The sequence below is a fragment of the Pseudophryne corroboree genome, unplaced genomic scaffold (assembly GCF_028390025.1).
Source record: "Pseudophryne corroboree isolate aPseCor3 unplaced genomic scaffold, aPseCor3.hap2 scaffold_476, whole genome shotgun sequence".
Taxonomy (NCBI): Eukaryota; Metazoa; Chordata; class Amphibia; order Anura; family Myobatrachidae; genus Pseudophryne; species Pseudophryne corroboree.
In genome coordinates this window covers 382,683-405,150 of record NW_026970088.1, presented here as the reverse complement: position 1 = coordinate 405,150, position 22,468 = coordinate 382,683, and the positions used below count along the sequence as shown (strand labels likewise).

The 22,468-nt window shown below is 45.5% G+C and overlaps 3 non-coding genes and 1 pseudogene across 3 annotated transcripts; all 4 read left to right on the top strand.

Moving 5' to 3' along the window:
• The first annotated feature begins 1,981 nt into the window (after positions 1 to 1,981).
• Positions 1,982 to 2,145, top strand: LOC135028461 (U1 spliceosomal RNA). The gene has a single exon (XR_010224767.1). It is a non-coding gene; the product is annotated as a U1 spliceosomal RNA (small nuclear RNA).
• Positions 2,146 to 2,296: 151 nt separating this feature from the next.
• On the top strand, positions 2,297 to 2,438 carry LOC135028481 (U1 spliceosomal RNA; annotated as a pseudogene).
• Positions 2,439 to 3,130: 692 nt separating this feature from the next.
• On the top strand, positions 3,131 to 3,294 carry LOC135028468 (U1 spliceosomal RNA). Its single transcript, XR_010224774.1, has one exon. It is a non-coding gene; the product is annotated as a U1 spliceosomal RNA (small nuclear RNA).
• A 152-nt stretch (positions 3,295 to 3,446) lies between these two features.
• Positions 3,447 to 3,609, top strand: LOC135028488 (U1 spliceosomal RNA). Its single transcript, XR_010224790.1, has one exon. It is a non-coding gene; the product is annotated as a U1 spliceosomal RNA (small nuclear RNA).
• The last annotated feature ends 18,859 nt before the right edge of the window (positions 3,610 to 22,468 follow it).

Genomic DNA, 22,468 nt, shown 5'->3' with positions numbered 1-22,468 from the left:
GGATTTTTTCTTTGGGTACCCTTACACCTGATGGTCTGAATGAGAGCATCGAACAGAACAACATTGGCAGTCTCTGAAGATTTTATCTATTGATTTACCTAATATATTATTTATTGAATATCCATTTATTGTATGTTTAATAAATAAACAAAATTATTAGAAGTAGCTATTTTGGAAACAGCTTTCCTCTTAGGATGAAACTGTATAACCCTGTTGTGTGTATTTCTTTAAAGTTCCTTAGTAAAATCCACTAGTAATGATGAACATCAGATTTCTTCCTCCATCCTCTTTTTACACTTTCTCTTGGTTCTATATATATATTTTTTTTTCTATTTTTATTATTTTCCCCTCCTTCTCCCAAAAGGCCCCCCTCCCCCCCCCCCCCCTCCCTGTTTTAAATTTTAAAATCTTTAAATATTTAAATCTTCGAATCCTTAAATTGTCTGTTTAATATTTATTTTTTCTTCAATTCTTTTTGTTGTTTAAACAGCAATGTAATTATTCCAGGGGTTAAAATAATGAAATATAGAAATAATATTAACAAAAATTAAAGGTAAAAATGAATTGATAGAATGATCCCATTAAAAGTAAATAAATAATATTGATGTTAAGCTGAGCGGGTTGGATTCGAACATGGGACTAGCTGCATAGAATGCAGGTGATGTTTCCCCTGCGCCACAAGAACTGCTTTAGTAGTGGCCTGGATTTATGTTACCCTAAAAGGTTTTATATAAGTAAATGGGGATCCTTAGTGCTGAGTCTCTGAATTATGTATATGTGATTATAGATATGAGGTATTGATTGAAAGATTATAGGTTAATCTGTATATAGATTATATATTTTCTGTTATTTTTTAAACCACCTTGTTGCTTATTTTATTATTTTTAATCACCATGTTGCTTATTTTTATATTATGAAATGCCTTTATATGTGCAAATGCAATTAGAAAGTTGTTCCATATGTGAGTCATTACATGTATGCATCCAATTAGTACATGTATGTATCCAATCAACTAATTAGTAATACTATTGGTCCGGTGCATTTTAAAAAGAGCCTGCTAGGCTGCTGATGTATCCTCTGACGAAACCGCTCTTGGATAACAGCGGAGAAACGCGTAAGAAGGTGATTACCGGACACTCTGATTGCTGAGATATAAGCCCGTTCATGAACGAGCTACATCACGGCGGACGTCTGATGTAAAGACAGCGGTGAAGGGGAAAAAGCAATTTGAGACCGAGCAAAAGGAGGTCTCTACCCACGGCAGGAAGAAATATCCCGACCGCGAGTGCCAATAAGATCCAGCCACGGTTAACGGGGGTCGTAGCATACCGCTGTGTTTCACCAACCATCACAGCGCTCTCCCCCTGTTTTCTTTCATTACTCACGTGAGTTACATATGAACTTTAACTGCAGTAAATAAGAGGCGTTGGTTACAACTGTTGCTGTTCATCCACAAGAAGGAATTTAATGTATCAATTACAATTGGAAAGTAACGATTAAATTACAACAGCTGTATCCAGGAGGATTTTTTGGACACTTTAATAAACATTCCGTTGTCATCAAGGGCAATATGAAATAGATCCGGATTACATTTAGATATGGATAGTGGTGCCTATATATGTTGACTCCATTGTATTTTATTGAATGTGGGTTTCTTCTGTCTATATATATTTTTTAAAAATAAAGAGCTTGTATATTTTATTTTTTGCGCTCCCTTGATAACAAGTGTGATTATCTTTAAAATTTGGTTTATTATTAGTAGAACAGTACTACCTATGGGAGCACCATTTTATAATATATGGTGAAAATTAATAGATGTATAAAGATTAAATAAGCAACAAATTGGTGAAATAGATAAGTTTTGATAGGAGCACTGGGTTCTATATATATATTGACATTTGGTTATATATATGTATAGACTTTATAAATTCTTGACAGAGATGTGCCTGAGCAGCGGCCCTCCCCAGCCCTATCCCAAATCATACTTATTTTGCATAGGAGATACCATGGTCATGAAGATTGTTCTCCCAGGGTGAGGTTCATTCATTGCATTCTGGGTTTGCTGACCCCTGTGATTTCCACAAATGTGGGAAACTCGACTGCATTATTTGTGGTAGTGGGGGACTGTGTTTGTTCTTTCCTCTGGTCAGCTCTGGTAAAAGTCAGATTTATTTGTCTTAGATCTTCCTCTAGCCTTGTTCTTCTATCGAGAGTTTCCTTGTGCTGCCTCAGTTGGATCTACTTCACTTGACAGGGGGGTGCCCGAGCAGCGACCCTCCCCAGCTCTAGCCCAACTCCACTTACCTGCCAGGTGAGATACTATGATCATGAAGTTGCTTCTCCCAGGACAAGGATCACCCATTGCACTCTGGGTGTGCTGCTCCTGCGATTTTCCCAAATGTGGGAAACTTGACTGCATAATTTGTGTTTCCCCTGGTCAGCTCTCATATAATTCAGATCTCTTTGTCTCAGGTCTCTCTCCAGCCTAGTTTGCTGTCTGTTTCCACTTCTTTTTTCTTGAGTTGCTCCCTTCTATGCCCTTGCGCACTATCCTGACTTCTCCCGTCTGCTTACTTTGTGCCTTCCAACGCACAATGCAAACTACAGGTAGTGCTGCAGGGCCCACACCCTTTTACTTGCCTTACAGAGCAGCTCTGGAGCTGTTACAGTGCCCAGCTGCTGCAAGAAATCAGCTTGAATGCTTCAGGGGCTGGGGCATAGCCATCATGAGCCCCACACCGAAGGAGGGTGGAGGTGTTTAATGCGAACTAGGGGTCATCCAAGCACCGCAAAAGGCCGCCATGCCCTGCATGCCAATTTTCTCTTTTCATATGCAGACGAGGGTTGAAGCCAACTTTGACCCACTGCTTGGATGACATCACCATATGCAAATCCATCTGCTGCAGGCCTTCCCCCAGGAATGCTTGCACTAGTTGTTGCATTTGGTTTGTTGTTTGGGGGTGCTTCAGTATTAGGCAGCCTTCTGCCCTCCCATGTTCATCTGAAAATATGTGTACCTCCTGCAGTTGTTGTCCCCAGATGAGAGTTCCCTTGTGCTGCCTCAGTTGAATCTCCTTTACTTGACAGAGATGTGCCTGAGCAGCGGCCCTCCCCAGCCCTATCCCAAATCATACTTATTTTGCATAGGAGATACCATGGTCATGAAGATTGTTCTCCCAGGGTGAGGTTCATTCATTGCATTCTGGGTATGCTGACCCCTGTTATTTCCCCAAATGTTGTAAACTTGACAGCATTATTTGTGGTAGTGGGGGACTGTGTTTGTGCTTTCCTCTGGTCAGCTCTGGTAAAAGTCAGATTTCTTTGTCTCAGATCTTCCTCTAGCCTTGTTCTTCTTTCGAGAGTTCCCTTGTGCTGCCTCAGTTGGATCTCCTTCACTTGACAGGGGGGTGCCCGAGCAGCGACCCTCCCCAGCTCTAGCCCAACTCCTTCTTACCTGCTAGGTAAGATACTATGATCATGAATGTGCTTCTCCCAGGGCAAGGCTCACCAATTGCACTCTGGGTGTGCTGCTCCTGCGATTCCCCCAAATGTGGGAAACTTGACTGCATAATTTGTGTTTCCCCTGGTCGGCTCTCGTATAATTCAGATCTCTTTGTCTCATGTCTCTCTCCAGCCTAGTTTGCTGTCTGTTTACACTTCTTTTTTCTTGAGCCGCTCCATTCTATGCCCTTGCGCACTATCCTGACTTCTCTCGTCTGCTTAATTTGTGCCTTCCAGCGCACAATGCGAACTACAGGTAGTGCTGCAGGGCCCAAGCCCTTTTACTTGCCTTACAGAGCAGCTCTGGAGCTGTTACAGTGCCTAGCTGCTGCAAGAAATCAGCTTGAATTCTTCAGGGGCTGGGGCATAGCCAACATGAGCCCCACACCGAAGGAGGGTGGAGGTGTTTAATGCGAACTAGGGGACATCCAATTGCCGCAAAAGGCCGCCATGCCCTGCACGCCCAGGGGTACAAGCTGGAATTCGAGATGTCTCCCCCCAGCCGTTTCCTAAAATATGCCTTGCTGACAACTCCCTCAGGCAGGGAGGCTGTGCTAGAGGCAATTAATAAGCGGTATTCCCAGCAGGTAATACTCAAGGTGCCCCTACTTCAATAAGGACGGGGTTACTATTCCACACGGGTTGGGGTACCGAAACCGCATGGTTCGGTGTGACCCATTTTATATTTAAAATCCTTGAACAAAAAAATTCAAGTTCAAGATGGAATCGCTCAGGGCGGTTATTCCAAGCCTGGACGAGGGGGATTACATGGTATCCTGGGACATCAAGGATGCTTACCTGCATGTCCCCATTTACCATCCTCGCCAGGAGTACCTCAGATTTGTGGTACAGGATTACCATTACCAAGTCCAGACACTGCCGTTTGGACTGTACATTGCACCGAGGGTGTTTTATTAAGGTAATGGCCGAAATGTTGATACTCCTTCAAAAAAAAGGGAGTTGTAATTATCCCGTACTTGGACAATCTCGTTATAAGGGCGAGGTCCAAGGAGCAGTTGGTAGTCGGGGTAGCACTATTTTGGAAAGTGCTACAACAGCATGGTTGGATTCTAAACAGTCCAAAGTCACAGCTGGTTCCTATGACACGTCTACTGTTCCTGGGGATGGTTCTGGACATAAACCAGAAATAGTGTTTCTCCCGGAGGAGAAAGCCAAGGAGTTGTCATCTCTAGTCAGAGACCTCCTGAAGCCAAAATAGGTAGCGGTGCATCATTGCACGCGAGTCCTGGGAAAAATGGTAGCTTCCTACGAAGCAATCCCATTAGGCAGGTTCCATACAAGAACTTTTCAGAGGGACCTGTTGGACAAGTGGTCCGGATCGCATCTTCCGATGCATAGGCTGATAACCCTGTCTCCAAGGACCAGGGTATCTCTACTGTGGTGGCTGCAGAGTGCCCATCTTCAAGAGGGCCGCAGGTTCGGCATACAGGACTAGGTCCTAGTGACCATGGATTCCAGCCTTTGAGGCTGGGAGGCAGTCACACAGGGAAGAAATTTCCAGGGACTTTGGTCAAGTCAGGTTATTTCCCTACACATAAATATTCTGGACCTGAGGGCCATTTACAATGCCCTGAGGCCGGCAAGTCCTCTGCTTCAAAACCAGCCGGTACTGATCCAATCAGACAACATCACGGCAGTCGCCCATGTAAACCAACAGGGCGGCACAAGAAGCAGGATGGCGATGGCAGAAGCCACAAGGATTCTCCGATAGGCGGAAAATCATGTGTTAGCACTGTCAGCAGTGTTCATTCCCGGAGTGGACAACTGGGAAGCAGATCTTCTCAACAGACACGACCTCCACCCGGGAGAATGGGGACTTCCTCCAGAAGTCTTCCAATAGGATTGTACACCATTGGGAAAGGCCACAGGTGGACATGATGGCGTCCCGCCTCAACAAAAAGCTATAAAAGATATTGCACCGGGTCAAGGGACCCTCAGGCGATAGCTATGGACGCTCTGGTAACACCGTGGGTGTACCAGTCGGTTTATGTGTTCTCCCCTCTGCCTCTCATACCAAAGGTACTGAGAATAATAAGAAGGCGAGGAGTAAGAACGATACTCGTGGATGGCCAAGAAGAGCTTGGTACCCAGAACTTCAAGAATTTATATCGGAGGACCCATGGCCTCTGCCACTCAGACAGGACCTGCGGCAGCAGGGGCCCTGTCTGTTCCAAGACTTACCGCGGCTGCGTTTGTCGGCATGGCGGTTGAACGCCGGATCCTGAAGGAAAAGGGCATTCCGGAGGAAGTCATTCCTACGCTTACTAAAGCCAGGAAAGAGGTTACAGCAACTCATTATCACCGCATATGGCGAAAATATGTTGCATGGTGTGAGGCCGAAAGGGCCCCAACAGAGGAATTTCAACTAGGTCGATTTCTGCATTTCCTGCAAGCAGGAGTGACTATGGGCCTTAAATTGGGTTCCATTAAGGTACAGATCTCGGCTCTGTCGATTTTCTTTCAAAAAGAACTAGCTTCAGTACCTGAAGTTCAGACATTTATAAAAGGAGTGCTGCAGAGTCAGCCCCCGTTTGTGCCTCCTGTGGCACCTTGGGATCTCAACGTGGTGTTGAGTTTCTTAAAATCACATTGGTTTAAACCACTAAAAACCGTGGATCTGAAATATCTCACGTGGAAGGTGGTTATGTTATTGGCCTTGGCTTCTGCCAGGCGAGTATCAAAGTTGGCGGCTTTGTCTTGTAAAAGCCCTTATTTGATTTTCCATATGGATAGGGCAGAATTGAGGACTCGTCCCCAGTTTCTCCCAAAGGTGGTGTCAGCGTTTCACCTGAACCAGCCTATTGTGGTGCCTAGGCTACTAGGGACTTGGAGGACTCCAAGTTGCTAGACGTTGTCAGGGCACTGAAAATATATGTTTCCAGAATGGCTAGAGTCAGAAAATCTGACTCGCTGTTTATCCTATATGCACCTAACAAGCTGGGTGCTCCTGCTTCTAAGCAGACTATTGCTCGTTGGATTTGTAGTACAATTCAGCTTGCACATACTGTGGCAGGCCTGCCACAGCCAAAATCTGTCAATGCCCATTCCACAAGGAAGGTGGGCTCATCTTGGGCGGCTGCCCGAGGGGTCTCGGCTTTACAACTTTGCCAAGCAGCTACTTGGTCAGGGGCAAACACGTTTGCAAAATTCTACAAATTTGATACCCTGGCTGAGGAGGACCTGGAGTTCTCTCATTCAGTGCTGCAGAGTCATCCGCACTCTCCCGCCCGTTTGGGAGCTTTGGTATAATCCCCATGGTCCTTACGGAGTTCCCAGCATCCACTAGGACGTTAGAGAAAATAAGAATTTACTCACCGGTAATTCTATTTCTCGTAGTCCGTAGTGGATGCTGGGCGCCCATCCCAAGTGCGGTTTATCTGCAATACTTGTACATAGTTATTGTTAACTAAATCGGGTTATTGTTGAGCCATCTGTTGAGAGGCTCTATTGTTTCATACTGTTAACTGTGTTTCATATCACGAGTTGTACGGTGTGATTGGTGTGGCTGGTATGAGTCTTACCCGGGATTCAAAATCCTTCCTTATTGTGTACGCTCGTCCGGGCACAGTACCTAACTGAGGCTTGGAGGAGGGTCATAGTGGGAGGAGCCAGTGCACACCAGGTAGTCTAAGATCTTTCTAGAGTGCCCAGCCTCCTTCGGAGCCCGCTATTCCCCATGGTCCTTACGGAGTTCCCAGCATCCACTACGGACTACGAGAAATAGAATTACCGGTGAGTAAATTCTTATTATAGTAGTGTATACACTAGAGGTCTTTCCGAACCCCCTAATCCTAACATTGTAATTTGCTTTAGGGCGCACCTCCAATTAGTCTAGTGTTTCGTATTTTCACATTAAATACTTTCTTGCATTGGTTGGTTAAAGATTAGATCGTATATTTTTCTAGATATAGCTGTGCATAGTCTACAAGGCTACATGCTTCTCCCCTAACTAGAGATGTGCAGCGGGCATTTTTCGTGTTTCATGTTTTGGTTTTGGTTTCGGATCCACAGTTGTGTTTTGGATACGGACGCGTTTTGGCAAAACCACCCTTTTGGGTTTTGGATTCGGGTGATTTTTTTTTAAAACCTCAAACAGCTAAAATCATAGAATTTCGGGGTAATTTTGATCCTATAGTATTAAGCTCAATAACCATAATTTCTACTCCTTTCCAGTCTATTCTGAACACCTCACACCTCTCAATATTATTTTTAGTCCTAAAATTTGCACCAAGGTCCCTGGATGACTAAGCTAAGCGACCCAAGTGGGCAGCACAAACACCTGGCCCATCTAGGAGTGGCACTGCAGTGTCAGACAGGATGGCACTTGAAAAAAATAGTCCCCAAACAGCACATGATGCAAAGAAAAAAAGAGGCGCACCAAGGTCGCTGTGTGACTAAGCTAAGCGACCCAAGTGGCCGACACAAACACCTGGCCCATCTAGGAGTGGCACTGCAGTGTCAGACAGGATGGCACTTAAAAAAATAGCCCCAAACAGCACATGATGCAAAGATAAATAAAAAAAGAGGCGCAAGATGAAATTGTAGTGTGTCTCTCCTGCTCAGTGTCAGTTCTCAGTAGTATCCTCATCAGTGCTCAGTATCACTGCTCATTGTCTTGTGCTGCATTGTGGTGCTCAGTATACTAGAGTACATTACTAATAGTCCAGTGCTGCATCTTGCTGCTCAGTGTCAGTTCTAGTATCCTCATCAGTGCTCAGTATCACTGCTCATTGTTTTGTGCTGCATTGTGGTGCTCAGTATACTACAGAACATTACTAATAGTCCAGTGCTGCATCTGGCTGCTCAGTGTCAGTTCTAGTAATCTCATCAGTGCTCCGTATCACTGCTCATTGTCTTGTGGTGCTCAGTATACTACAGTACATTACTAATACTCCAGTGTCTTGTGCCGCATATGGCTGCTGTAGGGTGCTGTGGTAGTGTCCTGTCACTGTGCATATGTCATCATTCCAGTCACAGTGACATACCCTCCAACTGTACCTTTTTAATAGGTACAGTACCTTTTTTTCATGGTCTGTACCTATTTTTGGCTCTCCAAACTTCCATTGAAAGTATAGGAAAAGGGGCGTGACCACGCCCCCTTTACCCATGACCACGCCCCTTTTTCTAATTTGTACCAATTTTTGTGTGTAAAATGTTGGAGGGTATGCAGTGATATCTGGTATCTATCTAGTGGTATCTAATTCCAGACATTACCACCGTCTAATTCCAGATATATTACTGGCATATAATTCCACACATTAAAAAATGGAGAACAAAAAGGTGGAGGGTAAAATAGGGAAAGATCAAGATCCACTTCCACCTAGTGCTGAAGCTGCTGCCACTAGTCAAGGCAGAGACAATTCAATGCCATCAACATTATGTAATGATTATACGATACATTATATATCATATCATTGTATGGTTGTAAAATACAACTTAAAAACTTTAATGAATAAATACATAAAGTAGCTTTTATGTAACCTTTTTAAACCTATTAGCATAGACCGAATCTCATCGTGTGTATAGGCCTTTAGTTCAACAACAGCATGGGACCAGTTAGTGTGTTTTGACCACTGCACAGCACCTGGTGTTATATAGTAAGCACCACTATGGCATAGTATACAGCATTATGGGCCTGATATGAGTGTGACCAGCGGTGATGTGGAATGCAGTAGGAGGTGCTGTTTAGTAAGCACCACTTCTATATTCACCATGCAGTATATTGTGTGAATATAGAAGTGTTGGCTGTGTTATATATTAGAGTAATTATTGCAGCTCCCAGCTAAAATTGCAACAATGTAATTTAGTGACAAGCTGCAGAGATTAACCCTTTCTGTGGCTGCTGCACAACCTCTATTCATATCGCTGAATTCAATTAGGGAGATGTTCTCACCCCGCGAGCAAGCGCAGGTATATGCCACACTTATGGTAACATTGGATTTACAGATATTTTCTTGCAGGGGTGTTTCTAAACAATTTGGCTTCAAATGCGTGCCCCCCGCCACCATTGGCATTAAAAATTGTGCCCCTCCCCCATATATATATATATATATATATATATATATATATATATATATATATATAAAAAAAACTATATTTGCGTGAGCGCTCCGGACGGGATGGGGGGGGCGTGACCTCGCAAAAATGGGTATGGTCTCCATAAAATGGGCGTAGCCTTGCAGGCAAAGACTACCTTACACCCCAGTTCTTGACCCTGCACCAACTGACCTCGGCCACCACAGGGAAAAAAGTACAGTAATTTCCACCATGTTAAGCCCCACACATTAATGCCCTTTGGAACATATTATGTCACTCACCACAATATCTGTGATACACTATGCCCTACAGTAAAGCTTCTAATTACTTTTACAAAAACTGCTCAATGCCAAGAGTTTCACATGCTGGGTGTCATGCTCATTGCCAGGGGTTTCACTCTCTGGGTGTCATGCTCATTGCCAGGGGGAACGCAGTAGGAGGTGTTATATAGTAAGCACCACTATGGCATAGTATATAGCATTATATATATTGTGAGCACTGGTGATGTTGAGTGCAGTAGAGCTGCTGCTGGGTAATTACAATTGACTACAACCACCAATATATTCTGCTGCACTATATATATGCAAAGCTAATTCTGCTGGGTAATTACAACTGACTACAACCACCAATATATTCTGCTGCACTATATATTTGCAAAGCTAATTCTGCTGGGTAATTACAATTGACTACAACCACCAATATATTCTGCTGCACTATATCTATATATGCAAAGCTAATTCTGCTGAGTAATTACAATTGACTACAACCACCAATATATTCTGCTGCACTATATCTATATATGCGAAGCTAATTCTGCTGGGTAATGCAAATTGAAACATTATTGCATAGTATGTGATTTTGAAGTACTTTTTTAAAGTTTTGAATGATATAGACCCAGTTTAATCTTTGTGGAATGCCTGGTTGTTGTTTTTAAGGTAATTTATTGCCTGGCATTTGAGGGGGTGGGGTGTGGTTACAGATTTCAATTATTGGTTTCACTTGTAATAGTCTTCTACTTAAGTCCAATGGTGTAGGCTGTGCAAAGCCATTTGGCTGTGCATTTATTGATCTAAGCGTGCATTTTTATCAAAGCGTGATAAAATTGACACATAACAGCAGTGTTCAATCAGCGTTCAATCGAAGTGAAAAAGAAGGAAAACAGAAGCACACCAATCTAACAAAACAAAGAAAACTGAAGAACTAATAACAAATGTGAGTCACTTACTCCTCAGATCACTCACCTCCTGATTGTTGCATCTGATTACATAGCACAGAACTACCTTACTTGGACATTTCATAAACCATCCATTTCACCTACAAATGCCTGTATCTGTATTATTGTAATTTTGTTTTTTAAGCACAGCTGCACCAATGCAATTTTACCTGCAAACACTTAAAACATCTAACATAATTACCATTGCTTCTTAAACCTCTCACAATCCTTTCATTTCTTACACTCTAAATACTTTTCTGCACCCACTTTATCTACGCTTTTGACTCATTTCATACTAAATCTACACCCCTTGAGCCTACACTGCTTTTCTCACCTGCATTTCTGCAATTCTTCTGCTCGGATTGCCTTACAGTCTCCTCTCCTACTTCCACTTTCCCTCAACCTATTTACCTACTTAACACTATGTCAAGGTTTTCTTATACTCCCCACATCACTCAGTGTCTACCTAATAATGTATCTTTAGCCTTCCCCCCTAGTCTCCTCCACCTCCTCCTCTCTCCCCTCCTCTGTCTCCCCTCCATCCCTCTGTTTCCTTCCCCCACCTTTCCTGTTACCCCACTTTCATTCACCTCTGCCCCATGGTCCTGCTACCCCACAACTCAGCCCTGCTCCCTCTCTCCCTTCCCTGTCACCTCCCCACACCCCCATCCACATCACACTGACCTCCCTCCCTGCCCACCTCCTGCAGTTTCCCCTCCTAGCTCCGGCACCCGTACCATCACTACTCTCTCATCATCCCTGCCCTCAAACTTAATCCCACCTCATCGCTACAGCAACCCTGAAAATCTAATTCACATCTCTCCCACAAACTCATACCCCCTATCCTGTGCCCTCTGGAATGCCAGATCTGTTTATAACAAACTGGTCCCTACTCATGACCTTTTCATTTCCCACTCCCTACACCTACTAGCCATTACTGAAACTTGGATTACGCCCTCTGACACTACTTCTGCTGCTGCTCTCTCTGCTGGGGGCCTTACATTCACACACACACCCCGACCTGGGGGTCGCCATGGGGGTGGTGTTGGGGTCCTTTTACCTTCTAGTTACTCCTACCAACTCATACCACCAGAACCATCCCTTATATTCTCTACATTTGAGGTCCACGCCATATGCCTCTTCCAACCAGTCCATCTTAGAGTAGCTGTCATTTACCGCCCCCCTGGCACTGCTTCCAAATTAATCGACAACTTTGCTTCCTGGCTTCCTCACTTCCTCTCTTCTGACATTCCCACCATTATCCTAGGCGATTTCAACATCCCTATTGACATCCCCACACAATCCCCTGCCTCTAAACTCCTTAACCTCACCTCTTCACTTGGTCTCTCCCAGTGGACCTCCTCACCCTCCCATGTGAATGGGAGCTCACTGGATCTGGTCTTCACTCACCGCTGTGATATTTCTGATTTTTCCAACTCCCCATTTCCCCTCTCTGACCACCACCTGCTCTCCTTCAACCTATCTCTCTCGACTTCCCCATCTCTACCTCCTAAGGCTACCATCACTAAGCGTAACATTGAAGCTATTGACACCACATTCCTTTCCTCCCTGTTTGACTCACTTCTCTCTCCTATTCTCTCTCTCTCATGCCGTGAACAAGCCACTTCCACATACAATGCTTCCCTTACTTCTGCTCTTGACTCTGTTGCTCCACCAACCACTATTCACCCTCACAAATTAACACCTCAACCCTGGCACACCAAATGCACCAGATATCTGCAAAAATGCTCACGTACGGCTGAGCGACACTGGAGGAAATCACGCTCTAAGGCAGACTTCCTCCATTTCAAACTTATGCTCTCATCCTTCAGTGCTGCCCTTTCTCTTGCTAAACAGTCATACTTCAAGAACCTCATCTCCTCCCAGTCTTCCAACCCCCGGCGCCTCTTTGCCACTCTCAACTCACTCCTCTGCCCACCTCCACCTCGTCTCCCTTCCTCACTCTCTGCTCTTGACTTTGCCACTTACTTCACATCCAAAATTGACTCCATACGTCAGGACATCACATCACACCAGACTATCAGTAACCAGCCTTCTCTCGTGGATGGCCAAGAAGAGCTTGGTACCCAGAACTTCAAGAATTTATATCGGAGGACCCATGGCCTCTGCCACTCAGACAGGACCTGCGGCAGCAGGGGCCCTGTCTGTTCCAAGACTTACCGCGGCTGCGTTTGTCGGCATGGCGGTTGAACGCCGGATCCTGAAGGAAAAGGGCATTCCGGAGGAAGTCATTCCTACGCTTACTAAAGCCAGGAAAGAGGTTACAGCAACTCATTATCACCGCATATGGCGAAAATATGTTGCATGGTGTGAGGCCGAAAGGGCCCCAACAGAGGAATTTCAACTAGGTCGATTTCTGCATTTCCTGCAAGCAGGAGTGACTATGGGCCTTAAATTGGGTTCCATTAAGGTACAGATCTCGGCTCTGTCGATTTTCTTTCAAAAAGAACTAGCTTCAGTACCTGAAGTTCAGACATTTATAAAAGGAGTGCTGCAGAGTCAGCCCCCGTTTGTGCCTCCTGTGGCACCTTGGGATCTCAACGTGGTGTTGAGTTTCTTAAAATCACATTGGTTTGAACCACTAAAAACCGTGGATCTGAAATATCTCACGTGGAAGGTGGTTATGTTATTGGCCTTGGCTTCTGCCAGGCGAGTATCAAAGTTGGCGGCTTTGTCTTGTAATAGCCCTTATTTGATTTTCCATATGGATAGGGCAGAATTGAGGACTCGTCCCCAGTTTCTCCCAAAGGTGGTGTCAGCGTTTCACCTGAACCAGCCTATTGTGGTGCCTAGGCTACTAGGGACTTGGAGGACTCCAAGTTGCTAGACGTTGTCAGGGCACTGAAAATATATGTTTCCAGAATGGCTAGAGTCAGAAAATCTGACTCGCTGTTTATCCTATATGCACCTAACAAGCTGGGTGCTCCTGCTTCTAAGCAGACTATTGCTCATTGGATTTGTAGTACAATTCAGCTTGCACATACTGTGGCAGGCCTGCCACAGCCAAAATCTGTCAATGCCCATTCCACAAGGAAGGTGGGCTCATCTTGGGCGGCTGCCCGAGGGGTCTCGGCTTTACAACTTTGCCGAGCAGCTACTTGGTCAGGGGCAAACACGTTTGCAAAATTCTACAAATTTGATACCCTGGCTGAGGAGGACCTGGAGTTCTCTCATTCAGTGCTGCAGAGTCATCCGCACTCTCCCGCCCGTTTGGGAGCTTTGGTATAATCCCCATGGTCCTTACGGAGTTCCCAGCATCCACTAGGACGTTAGAGAAAATAAGAATTTACTCACCGGTAATTCTATTTCTCGTAGTCCGTAGTGGATGCTGGGCGCCCATCCCAAGTGCGGTTTATCTGCAATACTTGTACATAGTTATTGTTAACTAAATCGGGTTATTGTTGAGCCATCTGTTGAGAGGCTCTATTGTTTCATACTGTTAACTGTGTTTCATATCACGAGTTGTACGGTGTGATTGGTGTGGCTGGTATGAGTCTTACCCGGGATTCAAAATCCTTCCTTATTGTGTACGCTCGTCCGGGCACAGTACCTAACTGAGGCTTGGAGGAGGGTCATAGTGGGAGGAGCCAGTGCACACCAGGTAGTCTAAGATCTTTCTAGAGTGCCCAGCCTCCTTCGGAGCCCGCTATTCCCCATGGTCCTTACGGAGTTCCCAGCATCCACTACGGACTACGAGAAATAGAATTACCGGTGAGTAAATTCTTATTATAGTAGTGTATACACTAGAGATGAGCGCCTGAAATTTTTCGGGTTTTGTGTTTTGGTTTTGGGTTCGGTTCCGCGGCCGTGTTTTGGGTTCGAACGCGTTTTGGCAAAACCTCATCGAATTTTTTTTGTCGGATTCGGGTGTGTTTTGGATTCGGGTGTTTTTTTCAAAAAACACTAAAAAACAGCTTAAATCATAGAATTTGGGGGTCATTTTGATCCCAAAGTATTATTAACCTCAAAAACCATAATTTACACTCATTTTCAGTCTATTCTGAATACCTCACAATATTATTTTTAGTCCTAAAATTTGCACCGAGGTCGCTGTGTGAGTAAGATAAGCGACCCTAGTGGCCGACACAAACACCGGGCTCATCTAGGAGTGGCACTGCAGTGTCACGCAGGATGTCCCTTCCAAAAAACCCTCCCCAAACAGCACATGACGCAAAGAAAAAAAGAGGCGCAATGAGGTAGCTGTGTGAGTAAGATTAGCGACCCTAGTGGCCGACACAAACACCGGGCCCATCTAGGAGTGGCACTGCAGTGTCACGCAGGATGGCCCTTCCAAAAAACCCTCCCCAAACAGCACATGACGCAAAGAAAAAAAGAGGCGCAATGAGGTAGCTGTGTGAGTAAGATTAGCGACCCTAGTGGCCGATACAAACACCGGGCCCATCTAGGAGTGGCACTGCAGTGTCACGCAGGATGGCCCTTCCAAAAAACCCTCCCCAAACAGCACATGACGCAAAGAAAAAAAGAGGCGCAATGAGGTAGCTGTGTGAGTAAGATTAGCGACCCTAGTGGCCGACACAAACACCGGGCCCATCTAGGAGTGGCACTGCAGTGTCACGCAGGATGTCCCTTCCAAAAAACCCTCCCCAAACAGCACATGACGCAAAGAAAAAAAGAGGCGCAATGAGGTAGCTGTGTGAGTAAGATTAGCGACCCTAGTGGCCGACACAAACACCGGGCCCATCTAGGAGTGGCACTGCAGTGTCACGCAGGATGTCCCTTCCAAAAAAACCTCCCCAAACAGCACATGACGCAAAGAAAAAAAGAGGCGCAATGAGGTAGCTGTGTGAGTAAGATTAGCGACCCTAGTGGCCGACACAAACACCGGGCCCATCTAGGAGTGGCACTGCAGTGTCACGCAGGATGTCCCTTCCAAAAAACCCTCCCCAAACAGCACATGACGCAAAGAAAAAAAGAGGCGCAATGAGGTAGCTGACTGTGTGAGTAAGATTAGCGACCCTAGTGGCCGACACAAACACCGGGCCCATCTAGGAGTGGCACTGCAGTGTCACGCAGGATGTCCCTTCCAAAAAAACCCTCCCCAATCAGCACATGATGCAAAGAAAAAGAAAAGAAAAAAGAGGTGCAAGATGGAATTGTCCTTGGGCCCTCCCACCCACCCTTATGTTGTATAAACAAAACAGGACATGCACACTTTAACCAACCCATCATTTCAGTGACAGGGTCTGCCACACGACTGTGACTGATATGACGGGTTGGTTTGGACCCCCCCCAAAAAAGAAGCAATTAATCTCTCCTTGCACAAACTGGCTCTACAGAGGCAAGATGTCCACCTCATCTTCACCCTCCGATATATCACCGTGTACATCCCCCTCCTCACAGATTATCAATTCGTCCCCACTGGAATCCACCATCTCAGCTCCCTGTGTACTTTGTGGAGGCAATTGCTGCTGGTCAATGTCTCCGCGGAGGAATTGATTATAATTCATTTTAATGAACATCATCTTCTCCACATTTTCTGGATGTAACCTCGTACGCCGATTGCTGACAAGGTGAGCGGCGGCACTAAACACTCTTTCGGAGTACACACTTGTGGGAGGGCAACTTAGGTAGAATAAAGCCAGTTTGTGCAAGGGCCTCCAAATTGCCTCTTTTTCCTGCCAGTATAAGTACGGACTGTGTGACGTGCCTACTTGGATGCGGTCACTCATATAATCCTCCACCATTCTATCAATGTTGAGAGAATCATATGCAGTGACAGTAGACGACATGTCCGTAATCGTTGTCAGGTCCTTCAGTCCGGACCAGATGTCAGCATCAGCAGTCACTCCAGACTGCCCTGCATCACCGCCAGCGGGTGGGCTCGGAATTCTGAGCCTTTTCCTCGCACCCCCAGTTGCGGGAGAATGTGAAGGAGGAGATGTTGACAGGTCGCGTTCCGCTTGACTTGACAATTTTGTCACCAGCAGGTCTTTCAACCCCAGCAGACCTGTGTCTGCCGGAAAGAGAGATCCAAGGTAGGCTTTAAATCTAGGATCGAGCACGGTGGCCAAAATGTAGTGCTCTGATTTCAACAGATTGACCACCCGTGAATCCTTGTTAAGCGAATTAAGGGCTGCATCCACAAGTCCCACATGCCTAGCGGAATCGCTCCCTTTTAGCTCCTTCTTCAATGCCTCCAGCTTCTTCTGCAAAAGCCTGATGAGGGGAATGACCTGACTCAGGCTGGCAGTGTCTGAACTGACTTCACGTGTGGCAAGTTCAAAGGGCATCAGAACCTTGCACAACGTTGAAATCATTCTCCACTGCACTTGAGACAGGTGCATTCCATCTCCTATATCGTGCTCAATTGTATAGGCTTGAATGGCCTTTTGCTGCTCCTCCAACCTCTGAAGCATATAGAGGGTTGAATTCCACCTCGTTACCACTTCTTGCTTCAGATGATGGCAGGGCAGGTTCAGTAGTTTTTGGTGGTGCTCCAGTCTTCTGTACGTGGTGCCTGTACGCCGAAAGTGTCCCGCAATTTTTCTGGCCACCGACAGCATCTCTTGCACGCCCCTGTCGTTTTTTAAAAAATTCTGCACCACCAAATTCAAGGTATGTGCAAAACATGGGACGTGCTGGAATTTGCCCATATTTAATGCACACACAATATTGCTGGCGTTGTCCGATGCCACAAATCCACAGGAGAGTCCAATTGGGGTAAGCCATTCCGCGATGATCTTCCTCAGTTGCCGTAAGAGGTTTTCAGCTGTGTGCGTATTCTGGAAAGCGGTGATACAAAGCGTAGCCTGCCTAGGAAAGAGTTGGCGTTTGCGAGATGCTGCTACTGGTGCCGCCGCTGCTGTTCTTGCGGCGGGAGTCCAAACATCTACCCAGTGGGCTGTCACAGTCATATAGTCCTGACCCTGCCCTGCTCCACTTGTCCACATGTCCGTGGTTAAGTGGACATTGGGTACAACTGCATTTTTTAGGAGACTGGTGAGTCTTTTTCTGACGTCCGTGTACATTCTCGGTATCGCCTGCCTAGAGAAGTGGAACCTAGATGGTATTTGGTAACGGGGGCACACTGCCTCAATAAATTGTCTAGTTCCCTGTGAACTAACGGCGGATACCGGACGCACGTCTAACACCAACATAGTTGTCAAGGACTCAGTTATCCGCTTTGCAGTAGGATGACTGCTGTGATATTTCATCTTCCTCGCAAAGGACTGTTGAACAGTCAATTGCTTACTGGAAGTAGTACAAGTGGGCTTACGACTTCCCCTCTGGGATGACCATCGACTCCCAGCGGCAACAACAGCAGCGCCAGCAGCAGTAGGCGTTACACGCAAGGATGCATCGGAGGAATCCCAGGCAGGAGAGGACTCGTCAGACTTGCCAGTGGCATGGCCTGCAGGACTATTGGCATTCCTGGGGAAGGAGGAAATTGACACTGAGGGAGTTGGTGGGGTGGTTTGCGTGAGCTTGGTTACAAGAGGAAGGGATTTACTGGTCAGTGGACTGCTTCCGCTGTCACCCAAAGTTTTTGAACTTGTCACTGACTTATTATGAATGCGCTGCAGGTGACGTATAAGGGAGGATGTTCCGAGGTGGTTAACGTCCTTACCCCTACTTATTACAGCTTGACAAAGGGAACACACGGCTTGACACCTGTTGTCCGCATTTCTGGTGAAATACCTCCACACCGAAGAGCTGATTTTTTTGGTATTTTCACCTGGCATGTCAACGGCCATATTCCTCCCACGGACAACAGGTGTCTCCCCGGGTGCCTGACTTAAACAAACCACCTCACCATCAGAATCCTCCTGGTCAATTTCCTCCCCAGCGCCAGCAACACCCATATCCTCCTCATCCAGGTGTACTTCAACACTGACATCTTCAATCTGACTATCAGGAACTGGACTGCGGGTGCTCCTTCCAGCACTTGCAGGGGGCGTGCAAATGGTGGAAGGCGCATGCTCTTCACGTCCAGTGTTGGGAAGGTCAGGCATCGCAACCGACACAATTGGACTCTCCTTGTGGATTTGGGATTTCGAAGAATGCACAGTTCTTTGCTGTGCTGCTTTTGCCAGCTTGAGTCTTTTCATTTTTCTAGCGAGAGGCTGAGTGCTTCCATCCTCATGTGAAGCTGAACCACTAGCCATGAACATAGGCCAGGGCCTCAGCCGTTCCTTGCCACTCCGAGTGGTAAATGGCATATTGGCAAGTTTACGCTTCTCCTCCGACAATTTTATTTTAGGTTTTGGAGTCCTTTTTTTACTGATATTTGGTGTTTTGGTTTTGACATGCTCTGTACTATGCCATTGGGCATCGGCCTTGGCAGACGACGTTGCTGGCATTTCATCGTCTCGGCCATGACTAGTGGCAGCAGCTTCAGCACGAGGTGGAAGTGGATCTTGATCTTTCCCTAATTTTGGAACCTCAACATTTTTGTTCTCCATATTTTAATAGGCACAACTAAAAGGCACCTCAGGTAAACAATGGAGATGGATGGATTGGATACTAGTATACAATTATGGACGGGCTGCCGAGTGCCGACACAGAGGTAGCCACAGCCGTGAACTACCGCACTGTACTGTGTCTGCTGCTAATATATAGACTGGTTGATAAAGAGATAGTATACTCGTAACTAGTATGTATGTATAAAGAAAGAAAAAAAACCACGGTTAGGTGGTATATACAATTATGGACGGGCTGCCGAGTGCCGACACAGAGGTAGCCACAGCCGTGAACTACCGCACTGTACTGTGTCTGCTGCTAATATATAGACTGGTTGATAAAGAGATAGTATACTCGTAACTAGTATGTATGTATAAAGAAAGAAAAAAAAACCACGGTTAGGTGGTATATACAATTATGGACGGGCTGCCGAGTGCCGACACAGAGGTAGCCACAGCCGTGAACTACCGCACTGTACTGTGTCTGCTGCTAATATATAGACTGGTTGATAAAGAGATAGTATACTCGTAACTAGTATGTATGTATAAAGAAAGAAAAAAAAACCACGGTTAGGTGGTATATACAATTATGGACGGGCTGCCGAGTGCCGACACAGAGGTAGCCACAGCCGTGAACTACCGCACTGTACTGTGTCTGCTGCTAATATATAGACTGGTTGATAAAGAGATAGTATACTCGTAACTAGTATGTATGTATAAAGAAAGAAAAAAAAACCACGGTTAGGTGGTATATACAATTATGGACGGGCTGCCGAGTGCCGACACAGAGGTAGCCACAGCCGTGAACTACCGCACTGTACTGTGTCTGCTGCTAATATATAGACTGGTTGATAAAGAGATAGTATACTCGTAACTAGTATGTATGTATAAAGAAAGAAAAAAAAAACCACGGTTAGGTGGTATATACAATTATGGACGGGCTGCCGAGTGCCGACACAGAGGTAGCCACAGCCGTGAACTACCGCACTGTACTGTGTCTGCTGCTAATATATAGACTGGTTGATAAAGAGATAGTATACTCGTAACTAGTATGTATGTATAAAGAAAGAAAAAAAAACCACGGTTAGGTGGTATATACAATTATGGACGGGCTGCCGAGTGCCGACACAGAGGTAGCCACAGCCGTGAACTACCGCACTGTACTGTGTCTGCTGCTAATATAGACTGGTTGATAAAGAGATAGTATACTCGTAACTAGTATGTATGTATAAAGAAAGAAAAAAAAACCACGGTTAGGTGGTATATACAATTATGGACGGGCTGCCGAGTGCCGACACAGAGGTAGCCACAGCCGTGAACTACCGCACTGTACTGTGTCTGCTGCTAATATATAGACTGGTTGATAAAGAGATAGTATACTCGTAACTAGTATGTATGTATAAAGAAAGAAAAAAAAACCACGGTTAGGTGGTATATACAATTATGGACGGGCTGCCGAGTGCCGACACAGAGGTAGCCACAGCCGTGAACTACCGCACTGTACTGTGTCTGCTGCTAATATAGACTGGTTGATAAAGAGATAGTATACTACTAATATTATATACTGGTGGTCAGGTCACTGGTCACTAGTCACACTGGCAGTGGCACTCCTGCAGCAAAAGTGTGCACTGTTTAATTTTAATATAATATTATGTACTCCTGGCTCCTGCTATAACCTATAACTGGCACTGCAGTAGTGCTCCCCAGTCTCCCCCACAATTATAAGCTGTGTGAGCTGAGCAGTCAGACAGATATATAATATATATAGATGATGCAGCACACTGGCCTGAGCCTGAGCAGTGCACACAGATATGGTATGTGACTGACTGAGTCACTGTGTGTATCGCTTTTTTCAGGCAGAGAACGGATATATTAAATAAACTGCACTGTGTGTCTGGTGGTCACTCACTATATAATATATTATGTACTCCTGGCTCCTGCTATAACCTATAACTGGCACTGCAGTAGTGCTCCACAGTCTCCCCCACAATTATAAGCTGTGTGAGCTGAGCAGTCAGACAGATATATAATATATATAGATGATGCAGCACACTGGCCTGAGCCTGAGCAGTGCACACAGATATGGTATGTGACTGAGTCACTGTGTGCTGTGTATCGCTTTTTTCAGGCAGAGAACGGATTATAAATAAAAGTGGTGGTCACTGGTCACTATCAGCAAAACTCTGCACTGTACACTACTGAGTACTCCTAATGCTCCCCAAAATTAGTAAATCAAGTGTCTAAACGGAGAGGACGCCAGCCACGTCCTCTCCCTATCAATCTCAATGCACGTGTGAAAATGGCGGCGACGCGCGGCTCCTTATATAGAATCCGAGTCTCGCGATAGAATCCGAGCCTCGCGAGAATCCGACAGCGTCATGATGACGTTCGGGCGCGCTCGGGTTAACCGAGCAAGGCGGGAAGATCCGAGTCGCTCGGACCCGTGAAAAAAAACATGAAGTTCTGGCGGGTTCGGATTCAGAGAAACCGAACCCGCTCATCTCTAGTATACACTAGAGGTCTTTCCGAACCCCCTAATCCTAACATTGTAATTTGCTTTAGGGCGCACCTCCAATTAGTCTAGTGTTTCGTATTTTCACATTAAATACTTTCTTGCATTGGTTGGTTAAAGATTAGATCGTATATTTTTCTAGATATAGCTGTGCATAGTCTACAAGGCTACATGCTTCTCCCCTAACTAGAGATGTGCAGCGGGCATTTTTCGTGTTTCATGTTTTGGTTTTGGTTTCGGATCCGCAGTTGTGTTTTGGATACGGACGCGTTTTGGCAAAACCACCCTTTTGGGTTTTGGATTCGGGTGATTTTTTTTTAAAACCTCAAACAGCTAAAATCATAGAATTTTGGGGTAATTTTGATCCTATAGTATTAAGCTCAATAACCATAATTTCTACTCCTTTCCAGTCTATTCTGAACACCTCACACCTCCCAATATTATTTTTAGTCCTAAAATTTGCACCAAGGTCCCTGGATGACTAAGCTAAGCGACCCAAGTGGGCAGCACAAACACCTGGCCCATCTAGGAGTGGCACTGCAGTGTCAGACAGGATGGCACTTAAAAAAATAGCCCCAAACAGCACATGATGCAAAGATAAATAAAAAAAGAGGCGCAAGATGAAATTGTAGTGTGTCTCTCCTGCTCAGTGTCAGTTCTCAGTAGTATCCTCATCAGTGCTCAGTATCACTGCTCATTGTCTTGTGCTGCATTGTGGTGCTCAGTATACTAGAGTACATTACT